The following is a 12,346-nucleotide window of genomic DNA, read 5'->3' as shown; positions in this document are numbered from 1 at the left end:
TAAAAAAAATAATAATCATAATAATGATGATGATGACGATTACAACAACAACAATAACAATAATAGTAATAATAGAAATAATAATAATATAAATAATAATAATAATAATATAATAAATAAAATAATAATAATAATAATAATAATAATAATAATAATAATAATATAATAATAATAAAAATAATAATAATAATAATAATAATAATAATAATAAATAATAATAATAATAATATATAATAATATAATAATAATAATAATAATAAAAGAACAATAGTATAATATCAACATTAAAGCATATTACAAGCAAATAAAATTATTAAAACAAACGTTTAAAAAATATCAATAGACAGTTTAAAAATATTGGGAGGAAAAAAAATAAATTTATCCCTACCGGGATTTGAACTCTCGAACCTTAAGCTCAGAGTCAAACAGCTTATATCCACCAAGCCATGGTGTCACTGAACATTCAGTGACATTTAATCATGTCTATTTAGACATTCAAAAATGTATTTGAATGCCCTCTTACTTTGATATTTTGAACTATGTTAATTGCACAATAGCAGAAATTAAAAATTTACGATCAAAATATTTTTACAGCTTTGAATCGGGCTGTCAGTTACTGCACGTGTTCAATCTGGAAGTAGGTCAGCAGTTTATTTACATTCAACCGAGATTGTCGCGCTATAAAAAAGAGTTCCTTGTGGATACTGAATAGTGGCAAAGCACTATTCAGTATCAGATACTGAATAACCACTTCGTAATGATAATACTAAAATAATACTTTATACTTTATTGCATCCCAAAAAGGATTATTTTTTTGTACAGACGTACAATAAGATTATAAGATAAAAAGATAATGGAAATATGATGGATATAAACAAGAAACAGTTCCACCACCACAGACCGCGCTTTAGATGAATAATTTCAACACAGGAAATAGTTAACTGTCACTACATTGAAAATTGAAAAGATTGCCAAACAAATAAATTAATATTTACATTATTTGAAAGTAAAAAGAGAAATAATTATATAAAATTATCATTGCTTGTTGTTATAAAGCCTAATACTGGACAACAGAAAAATTTTTCTGTGTCTCTCTTTTTTTGGTTAAAATATAGAAAGTAGAGCTGTAAATGAGCTCTATTAAAAATTGCCTGAGACTGAAACTGAACCTCACTGAAACTCTTCGTATCGTATCAGAAAAATCCAAAGAATCGAGATGAATAGTAAACAGCAGGCTCACTTGAGCAAAACAATGGCAGAAAACTAATTTACGTGGGAATTAATTAGGCTACTTACAATTGTTTCTTCTTTATAATTAGGTACCCACATCAGTGAGGAAACGGTCAACCAGTTTGTTTACAACGTGAGGCAATCAGTGATATAACTTTCGATTTGAAGGTGTCTTCATAACGCACTTCCGGCTTTCGCATTAAACTTATTCATACTTTTAGGTTCTACCATGTCAATTTTGGCTTAGACGAAACAGTGAAATTTATCGCTCGGCGGCTCAGTTAAAATTGGCTACCATTGGGATTACGACAGGTTTGGAAAGTGAAAAGATAATTTCACGAAGGCTGTGTGAAAATACACTGGGGTGTGTTCAGGCACGGCAATTCTAAGAAGCTTAGCCTTGGCAATATAATATCCATCGTAAATATAAACGGCCCTTGAGCTATGCATATCGCTGTGGAACATTCCTAATTACTTCATGGTCATTCGACTACGATTCATGAATTCTTTCTTTATTTCCTTTTTAAATATATTTGAATTTTACGAATTGACTGATTTCAGTTAATTGACTAATTAGGCGACCACTCCTTCCTGACAAAATAACTGATGGTTCTTAGTGGATGATGCTGGTCATTTACAATTTTAGTTACCACTAACACACAATTTCTCGTATAAAAGCTCTACATCGTCAACATCATTTTGTAGATAGCATTTAAATTCAATGGGTTTTTTTAAATATTTGAATTTATTTTGTTCCTTTCCGCTGCTAAGCAATTGCCTCCCCACGCTGTTACTGTTACTGTTTATACAAAATGACAAGACACTTTCAATAACTGCTTTATAAAATAATAAAATAAAATAGGACATTGATCTGTCCCCGCAGTTTTTCGCGGCCGCAAATTTCACCCTAATAATAATGCTCAAAATTGGATAGTAAACAGTAGAGAATACAAATTTAATGTGCCCCCATTGGAAAATGGATTTTGCTTCTCTTTCCTTGTGAATAGTTATTTTTTTCCTCTCCTTAATTAGTTTTTCAAATTATGAATTTTTTATGCAGTTGTTCACTTTGATTTCCCAAATTTTAAGAAGCTAAATAGTTAAAAAATATTTTGATTACTTCCTTCTTTTTTTCTAACCTACTTACTATGGCTATTATTATTATTATTATTATTATTATTATTATTATTATTATTATTATTATTATATCAAACCATTCAAAATGTAAATAAATTCATGTTGACATGTTGTGACATCAATATTCTACAAAATGCCCTATTTGTGTACATTTTTTACCGTACATTTTGTTTTAATTGTTTGATTTTTGTAAAACTAGCGGAAATTTTTGGGCAAATTTGGTTATTTTGATGGCAAATTTTACCATTTTTATGGCAAATTTTGGCGTTTGAAATGGCAAAAAAACCGCGGGGACGGATTGATTCACAAAAGTCTGACCGCCAGACGACACTAGCTTGGCTTGAAATTAGAATACATACCTGATTGTTTAGTTAACTAAAAGTGGTGGAAATGACCCAACAAGTGATCCAAAATGATGATCTACCGTCTGAAAAGACAAAATAAATGTAAAGTCTTTTAAAACATATGAATGACGGGCATCAGAAGTAAAACGGGAAGAGTGGGGGTAAGGCATCACTACAATTTCAAGGAACCAACTTGCAACAGTAACATATTAATACCTCGGGTTCTTACAATGCATCACAATATATATAAAGTATGTATAATACTAAGATAAAAATCGTACTCTCATTTCTATCAGTTGTAAAATAAACCATAAACTGGCGACCTAGCTCCAATAGAATAGCAGCTTCTAAGGTGCCCACACTATTATTATGTTATTATGACGATCGACCCAATCAGCAAATTCTTCCACCGCCGCAAACCCCCCCCCCCCCCGGAAACTTCGTAACAAGACACCGTTCAACTAGATGTTCTGCGGTTTCGGGTTCCATCCCACATCGGGTATATGTTGGACAAGTGAAAAGTCTCCACTGACGAAGCGACTTTGCCGTGAGGCAGGTCCTCGACCGAAGCCGATTCGCTTCCATTACCACCCATTGTCTCCCTTTCTGGTGAAGAGAAGCCTGGCAACTTCTCACCTAGTTTAGAGGAGTGTATATCCCCGCCCCCTCGAAGGATTGAATTAATCCAAACCGACTTACAATTTTTAACAAAATGAAAACTACGGACGATTAGACGCGATGAGGCCTTCCGAAAGCTACTACAACTGGACACAACTCAAATAATATTCCCTCAACCAACTAACCCCAAGAAAAAATAAAACCTAGTACCTTTAACTAACCCTAATAGTAATAGGAAAAACAAACACCCTAGCACCTTTTCTAAGACTTATGACTAACCCTAATAGAAAAATATAAAATCCTCCGATCTCGAGCACTCGGACTAGCTTTCAATACTTCACAAATCAAAATGACGGCCGAGAATCAAACAATGGTCAAATTAGGAAATTTTAAACTTTCTCAAATCTATCAAGGTTTGTTCTAGAGTTTTTAAAATGCTTCTATATGATGACAAATCGAATAAATAAACGCCTGACAAAAGATCAACGGTAAAAATACAGTGAGGACGACCTCAGGACCACTGTGGGCTTCATTCACCAGACCGGACTGACCATGTGACGTGACGGTAACGAAGAAGAAGAAGAAGAAGAAAGAATACTGGGGGTGTAGGAGCGTTCGGAATGTCTCCCGTTAAATTCATTCGATACAAAAACACTAACAATAAGTCAATAAGGGAAATGAATTCAATGCAACAAAACGGAAAATGTGCCAAACTCCGTCAAAACTTTCTCCCCTCAATATATATATATATAAATATACTATTAATACTATGCGCTTGGCTAAACTAAGACTAAGAAACTCACAACGTTTCAATCCGGAAATATAACGGACCAACACATAAAACTATGTAGATTCTTGAGCGTTTATAGTCAGGTTAAACAGTTTAGTGAGAAATGCATAGTCATAAACGCGGATGGCAAAAAAACAAAAAACAAAACACAACAAAAAAAAAACAACAACAAAACAATAACAATACAAAGACCTGCGTGACCAGTGACATCATCTTCATTCTATCAAAAACAAAGTAACGAAGTTATCCCAGTTTGACGATAAAGGAGACGACTCGTTTATATGATTGAGTATAAGGTTTCAGCGCGAGTAACGTCCCTTGTTTATCTTCTGATTCGAGTCATTACAATTGGATTCCGTAGTCTGATGTCACGCCGCCCGCCATCTTTGTTCTAAACAAAGAAAATCATTACTTTTTATTCTTCATGCTGGCGAGAACTTTTCATATGCCTTGTGATCAGAATGTGTAAAAGTCGAAACACGATCAAATTTATGGGGGTTTTTTTTCCCTCTGAATACGCTTTTATGCTCGCTGGAGAAATATTTCATACGGCGTCCGCCATTGTTCCGATAGTTTAGAGCCAGTGTTACTAAGTTACCATGCGTCATTAGGAAGGAAGTGACGTTACGACTGTTGTAGAGTATTACATTAACATTAACATGTATATTTTTGGCCAATCTAATCATGGGATTTGTTATTATATCTACACCAAGCCCGCTCTGACAATGTTTGTTTGTTTTTAAGGGTTTTACTGTCTGTGTACAAACCTCCATTAACCCCATTCAAGTGGCCCCAAATGAACCTATCCAATAGAAAACCAACCCTGATCATTGGAGATTTTAACAGCCATAACACTATATGGGGATATGAGCAAAATAACCTTGACGGATATGCTGTTGAGGAATGGGCAGCCGGCAATGACCTCACAATCCTCCATAACCCCAAAGACAAGAAAACCTTTATGAGTGCCCGGTGGAAGAAAGGTTACAATCCGGACCTGGCATTCATATCCTCTCAACACTTCTCAAACTTTGAAAGGACTGTAGGTGAGCCTATACCGAAATCTCAACACAGGCCTATTACCATCAGCATCAAACCAGCTGTTAAAGCCCTCGAATCAAATGCGATACCACGATTCAATTTTAGAAAAGCAAATTGGGAAAACTTTACTAAAGATTTAGACAATGAGATCACCAATATAAAAAGTGACCCACAGAGATACGACGACTTTAGAACACTCATATGGAAAGTTGCAAAGAAAAACATCCCCAGAGGATGCCGAAAAAGTTATATTCCATGTCTCCAAGATGAAAGCAAGAAACTATATGAAAGATACATTGAATCATACAAGGTGGATCCTTTCAGTGAAGAAACCCTAGAACTGGGTGAAGAACTCACATCAATGATAGCCGATGAAAGATCAGAAAGATGGAAGGAATTAATAACCTCCACCAATATGACCCTAAACAGCAAAAAGGCCTGGACTACAATTTCAAAACTGAATAATGACAAAAATACCCAGACAAGAGTGGCTGCAGTAACACCTGACCAAGTAGCACATCAGCTTCTACTGAATGGGAAACCAGCCAAGAAAGCACGAGGCCAACTAAAAGCCCTGAAACGTGAAATGGACAAAGCCCTCAAGGATAGTGAAGATCATCTTGACTCTTTTACCCTGGAGGAGCTACTAGAGGCCTTGTCGCATCTGAAGGCAGGAAAAGCATCTGGACTGGATGGAATCACAACTGAGATGTTTCAACACTTTGGCCCGAGAACCCTATCCTGGCTATTGGACCTCTTCAATGTATGCGCAAGGACAAACAGACTGCCAAGTGCATGGAGGAAAGCAAGAGTAGTCGCCCTACTGAAACCGGGGAAAGATCCAAAATCCAAGAAAAGCTATCGCCCGATCTCCCTCCTGTGCATCGCATACAAGCTATTTGAGCGAATGGTTATGTCCAGCATGTCACCCAGTCTAGACGAACAACTGTCTCCAGACCAGGCTGGATTCCGACCAGGACGGTCAACATGTGGTCAACTTCTAAACCTTACACAATTCATAGAAGATGGGTTTGAGACAAAACAGGTCACTGGCACAGTCTTCGTCGACCTCACTGCAGCCTATGACACAGTGAATCACAAGATCCTACTCCTCAAAGTGGCTAAAATGATAAAGAATAAGAAAATTGTAAATATTATCCAGTCACTTCTCGAAAACAGGCGCTTCTTTGTTGAAATGGATGGCCGGAAGAGCAGGTGGCGCACCCAGAAGAATGGTCTTCCCCAAGGATCAGTGCTGGCTCCAACACTTTTCAACATATATACAAATGATCAGCCTGAGTTCTCAAATATCCGCCGATTCATATATGCTGATGACCTATGCCTCGCAACACAGGATGTGTCCTTCCAACCAATCGAGAGCAGACTGACAAATGCCCTAGACACCCTTACAAAGTACTACACTAAAAACTCGCTGAAAGCCAACCCAGGGAAAACACAAGTGTGTGCATTTCACCTCAACAACCACCAAGCCCACAAAAAACTTAACATCAAGTGGAATGGCCAGACATTAGAGTACAACTACCACCCAGTGTACCTCGGAGTGACGCTTGATCGGACTCTGTCCTTCAGAGAACACGTGAGGAAGACCAAGGCAAAAGTGTCCACGCGTAATGCCCTCCTTGGAAAGCTGGCAAACATGAACTGGGGAACTGACCCTAAAACTCTAAGGACCACAGCATTGGCCCTCAGCTACTCAACTGCGGAGTACTGCTCAGCTGTATGGGCCCGATCATGCCATGCCTCCAAGCTAGACCCTGAGCTCAACAACGCCTGCCGGATCATAACGGGCCAGCTGAGAGCAACACCATTACCACTGGTCTACCGGGCAGCAGGAATAGCCCCCCACCACACATCCGGAGGGAAACTCATGCCCAAATACAAAAATACAAACAGGAAATGGACCAGAGACACCCCCTTCATGAACACAATTGCCCCAAAAGCAGGCTCAAATCAAGGAAAAGCTTCCTCACAGTAGAGAGCCTTCACCCAGACCACTCAGCACTCTTCCGCCTGGACAAATGGGTAGAATGGGACAAGACAGCAAACGATGCCCTCCAGCCCCCAACAGAAAAGCTCCCAGCAGGCACAGACCTCAATAGAAAAGAATGGGTGGCGTTGAACAGAGCTAGAGCAAAGGTGGGAAACACCGCCACCAACCTCTTTAAATGGAAAATCTCACCGGGCACTGAATGCCCATGCGGTCACCCCAGACAGACCATGGACCACATCCTGTCTGAATGCTCGCTGGGACCTCACTGCACCAATGCTGACCTGAGGGAATGCAACCAGACTGCCCGGGACTGGCTGACTCACTGGCGCGACAAGATATGATGAAGGGTTTTACGGCGCTTGCAACACATTAAGGTCATATCAGCGCCAGTAAAAAGGAAGAAAATAGGATAGTAAAAAGTTCTCGAATTACAATTAAAGCACCCAAGAAAAAGTAAGACAAAAAGGAATCTGTTCAAATAGGAAACAACTGAAGATTCAGAAAAATTCAGAAAGATTTACATCCCTGAAGTCAACGAATCTTTCTGATTCTGGCCAGACAATATTGGCGTTGTAAATTGTAAAGATTCCATTGGAGTTCCAGCTACCCATTCACTGCTGAGTAGTAGGCAAAGTGATACTAATTTGCTACAGAGAGGATGCACCAAATATTTCTATATCGTCGATCTGGTCATTTAAGTAGTGTATTTTTGTTTTTCATTGTTGGCTGAAGAAAGGTTTTGAGCCCGAAACGTTGTAGTTGGTTTTTACATCTTTTTTTTTTAAAGCTGTTTTATGAGTCATTGAAAATATTTTCAGACTGGAACTGGAAACAATAGACGCCAGATCAATAAAACCAAGATGGTAAGATTTATGTCCAAACCCCTTAGAGATGCCCTTTTGGGTCTTCATGCTTTCACAGGATGTGATACCACAAGCTCTTTCGCAGGGAGAGGAAAGGTCAAAGCCCTGAAACTTGAAACTTCTGCTGATAGATGAAGATTTGATCAAGCTATTCTCATGTTTTGGAACGACACAAAATGCATCAGAAGGTGACATTCTAAAACTTGAGGCATTTGTTTGCCGATTGTATGGAAAAGCTTTTACTAAAAGCGTTGACGAAGTAAGATTTGAAAAGTTAGCGAGACATTCAGCAGCAAAGGAAACCTTCTTTCATGTAGAAGCGGTCTAGACCTTTCTAAGCTGTCTCCATGTAGGAATGTTCTTGTACTCCATATAAGCAGGGCAAACTTCCAGACTTTGATTTGAAGAAGAGCATCACTTCAAGTACCCAACCTCCCAAGTGTTGACAGTAGTGGATGGATCAGTGATGGTTCGGGTATCCTAGATATCAAGTGGCACAGTTGGTTCTTTCCTGCCAGATGAATTATCAGATATAGTCCCTAGTGATATCAATAATGAAGAAGAAAATGACAGTTTATCTGATGGACAAGGTGATGACAGGGAAGAAGACCGTGATTGGGACAGTGAGGATATCAGTGATTCTGACAGTGCAGAAGATAGTGATTCGGACACAGAGTACACAATCTAAAGGTAATGTTATAGACTGTACCTTATTGAGAAGAAAGAAACTAGTGTTCAAAGACTTAAAGATGCCTGATCTTGCAGACCTAATGTCCTTATTTAATCTTTGTGTAAGAATTTTAGCGATTATCTTCTTAAAATCTGTTACCATATTGATACAGTTTCACTTTTAAAATGCACTTTTAGGGAGCGTTCACATATTATGTCAACAAAAAATTGGCATTTTTAGACAATACAAACAGGAAATGGACCAGAGACACCCCCTTCATGAACACAATTGCCCCAAAAGCAGGCTCAAATCAAGGAAAAGCTTCCTCACAGTAGAGAGCCTTCACCCAGACCACTCAGCACTCTTCCGCCTGGACAAATGGGTAGAATGGGACAAGACAGCAAACGATGCCCTCCAGCCCCCAACAGAAAAGCTCCCAGCAGGCACAGACCTCAATAGAAAAGAATGGGTGGCGTTGAACAGAGCTAGAGCAAAGGTGGGAAACACCGCCACCAACCTCTTTAAATGGAAAATCTCACCGGGCACTGAATGCCCATGCGGTCACCCCAGACAGACCATGGACCACATCCTGTCTGAATGCTCGCTGGGACCTCACTGCACCAATGCTGACCTGAGGGAATGCAACCAGACTGCCCGGGACTGGCTGACTCACTGGCGCGACAAGATATGATGAAGGGTTTTACGGCGCTTGCAACACATTAAGGTCATATCAGCGCCAGTAAAAAGGAAGAAAATAGGATAGTAAAAAGTTCTCGAATTACAATTAAAGCACCCAAGAAAAAGTAAGACAAAAAGGAATCTGTTCAAATAGGAAACAACTGAAGATTCAGAAAAATTCAGAAAGATTTACATCCCTGAAGTCAACGAATCTTTCTGATTCTGGCCAGACAATATTGGCGTTGTAAATTGTAAAGATTCCATTGGAGTTCCAGCTACCCATTCACTGCTGAGTAGTAGGCAAAGTGATACTAATTTGCTACAGAGAGGACGCACCAAATATTTCTATATCGTCGATCTGGTCATTTAAGTAGTGTATTTTTGTTTTCATTGTTGGCTGAAGAAAGGTTTTGAGCCCGAAACGTTGTAGTTGGTTTTTACATCTTTTTTTTTTAAAGCTGTTTTATGAGTCATTGAAAATATTTTTCAGACTGGAACTGGAAACAATAGACGCCAGATCAATAAAACCAAGATGGTAAGATTTATGTCCAAACCCCTTAGAGATGCCCTTTTGGGTCTTCATGCTTTCACAGGATGTGATACCACAAGCTCTTTCGCAGGGAGAGGAAAGGTCAAAGCCCTGAAACTTGAAACTTCTGCTGATAGATGAAGATTTGATCAAGCTATTCTCATGTTTTGGAACGACACAAAATGCATCAGAAGGTGACATTCTAAAACTTGAGGCATTTGTTTGCCGATTGTATGGAAAAGCTTTTACTAAAAGCGTTGACGAAGTAAGATTTGAAAAAGTTAGCGAGACATTCAGCAGCAAAGGAAACCTTCTTTCATGTAGAAGCGGTCTAGACCTTTCTAAGCTGTCTCCATGTAGGAATGTTCTTGTACTCCATATAAGCAGGGCAAACTTCCAGACTTTGATTTGAAGAAGAGCATCACTTCAAGTACCCAACCTCCCAAGTGTTGACAGTAGTGGATGGATCAGTGATGGTTCGGGTATCCTAGATATCAAGTGGCACAGTGGTTCTTTCCTGCCAGATGAATTATCAGATATAGTCCCTAGTGATATCAATAATGAAGAAGAAAATGACAGTTTATCTGATGGACAAGGTGATGACAGGGAAGAAGACCGTGATTGGGACAGTGAGGATATCAGTGATTCTGACAGTGCAGAAGATAGTGATTCGGACACAGAGTACACAATCTAAAGGTAATGTTATAGACTGTACCTTATTGAGAAGAAAGAAACTAGTGTTCAAAGACTTAAAGATGCCTGATCTTGCAGACCTAATGTCCTTATTTAATCTTTGTGTAAGAATTCTAGCGATTATCTTCTTAAAATCTGTTACCATATTGATACAGTTTCACTTTTAAAATGCACTTTTAGGGAGCGTTCACATATTATGTCAACAAAAAATTGGCATTTTTAGACCCCCCCCCCCCCCCCCATATGATGACATCATCAAAATGGACTATTTTTCGTGTAAGTCCTGTGATGGTGGCTATTGAACAGAGGAAAAGAGGTAAAAACAACTGAGTGCCAAAAGGTGTGAAATTTGATATATACCTCTTTGTCTCTGTTCAATACTGGTAGCCAGCATTACACGATGTTAACAAAAAAAAAAAGTCCATTTTGAAGATGTAGACATGTTTAGGGTAGTTCAGTTGTTAGAGCGTGGCTGAAGACCTGACAACTCAAGTTGATTCCCATCGCAGCCACATTTTTTTTCGGGGGCCCCCTGTCCACCCAGCAGTGAATAGGTGTAGGTGGATCACCTGATCTGGTAAAAAGTAATTTGTGAAGACTGATGTCCTATCCGAATAATAACATATATATGTTACTAATCCGCTTCAACTTTTACAGTGTTTTTCTTGGGTGTGTTTTTATTCTATTTGTATAACCAAATTTTTGATGACATAATCTTGGGTATGAACACCCCCCCCCCCCCCTCTCCCATGTCAACACTTGTCAACATTTGGCAGACCCCCCCCCCCCCCCCCCCCCCCAAAGTGTTGACATAATATGTGAACGCTCCCTTATCACAAAATGTATGAATCTGATTCTTTTAAACTATTTGCTAAATTAGAACAATGAATTATCTTATATTTCATGCTAAAATTATGCATTTTTGATAAATGGGATTCACAGAGCAGCCATTTTATTTTTACCAACCTCACCCCTAATTTATCAAAGGGACTTAACCAAAATTCTGAAATTGCAATAACTCCCCAATGAGTATCGGTTTTAGCCTCTAATTTTATTTTGGTGTTGTTCACAATACTAAAGTTTTAAAAACTTAAGGCTCATAAAGAGCCCATAATAGATTAAAGGTTTATAGTTGTCGCAAGAGTCTATTATTTAGTCTATTATTAGATGCGTTTTTATTTCTGAAAGGGTGAAAAATGAATTTTCTGGCAAAATTGTTTTAATCTGATCTTTCTAAACAATGCACCTAGTTACAGCAATCATTTCCCTTACATTTAATGCAAAAATAATGCATATCACATGAATAGTATTCACACAGTTGTTCAAAGCAACCCTACCCCTATTTTTGCTAAGGGCCGCAACCTTTGTTTTCAAATCAGCATAACTTCTGAAAGAGTATCAATATTGGGCTATAAGTTTTTTTGGTGGTGGTCAAGATACTGCTCTTTCAGAATATATAGGCAGACAAAGTGTCCATGGAGAGATAGGTGGAGGTTACCGAGGCCAGAATTCTATCATCCGTGAATACTAGAATTACCAAATTTTAATAATAAATGGCACAAATCACCTAAAATATACTTTTGGGGTTATTTTTCAGACTGGTTGGCTAAAATGCTGCAGTCAACATAATTTCCAAAAAAAAACCCCACTTCTGGACCCTTTTGCCTTCTTGTGGACTGAGAAAATCTATTAAAAATTGTCAAAATTAGCTATTTTCCGCTTTTATCATCAATTTTCAAGGT

At 38.4% G+C, this 12,346-nt stretch overlaps 1 protein-coding gene across 2 annotated transcripts in view; it reads right to left on the bottom strand.

Moving 5' to 3' along the window:
• The window catches only part of LOC144957831 (uncharacterized), a 42,850-nt gene that overhangs the window by 7,638 nt on the left and 22,866 nt on the right, over positions 1–12,346 (bottom strand). The window contains exon 2 of one of the 2 annotated variants that reach the window (XM_078889288.1): positions 2,727–2,794. The exons of the other annotated variant lie outside the window; for it this stretch is intronic. The gene's annotated coding sequence lies outside the window, so the exon portion shown is untranslated. The remainder of the gene's footprint in view (positions 1–2,726; positions 2,795–12,346) is intronic. 2 annotated transcript variants of the gene reach the window in all.

Source organism: Berghia stephanieae, chromosome 12 (genome assembly GCF_034508935.2).
Source record: "Berghia stephanieae isolate SIO BIC M18660-M18661 chromosome 12, UCSD_Bste_1.3, whole genome shotgun sequence".
NCBI lineage: Eukaryota > Metazoa > Mollusca > Gastropoda > Nudibranchia > Aeolidiidae > Berghia > Berghia stephanieae.
The sequence above is the reverse complement of the archived record's forward strand: the minus strand, read 5'-3'. Positions and strand labels throughout refer to the sequence as shown.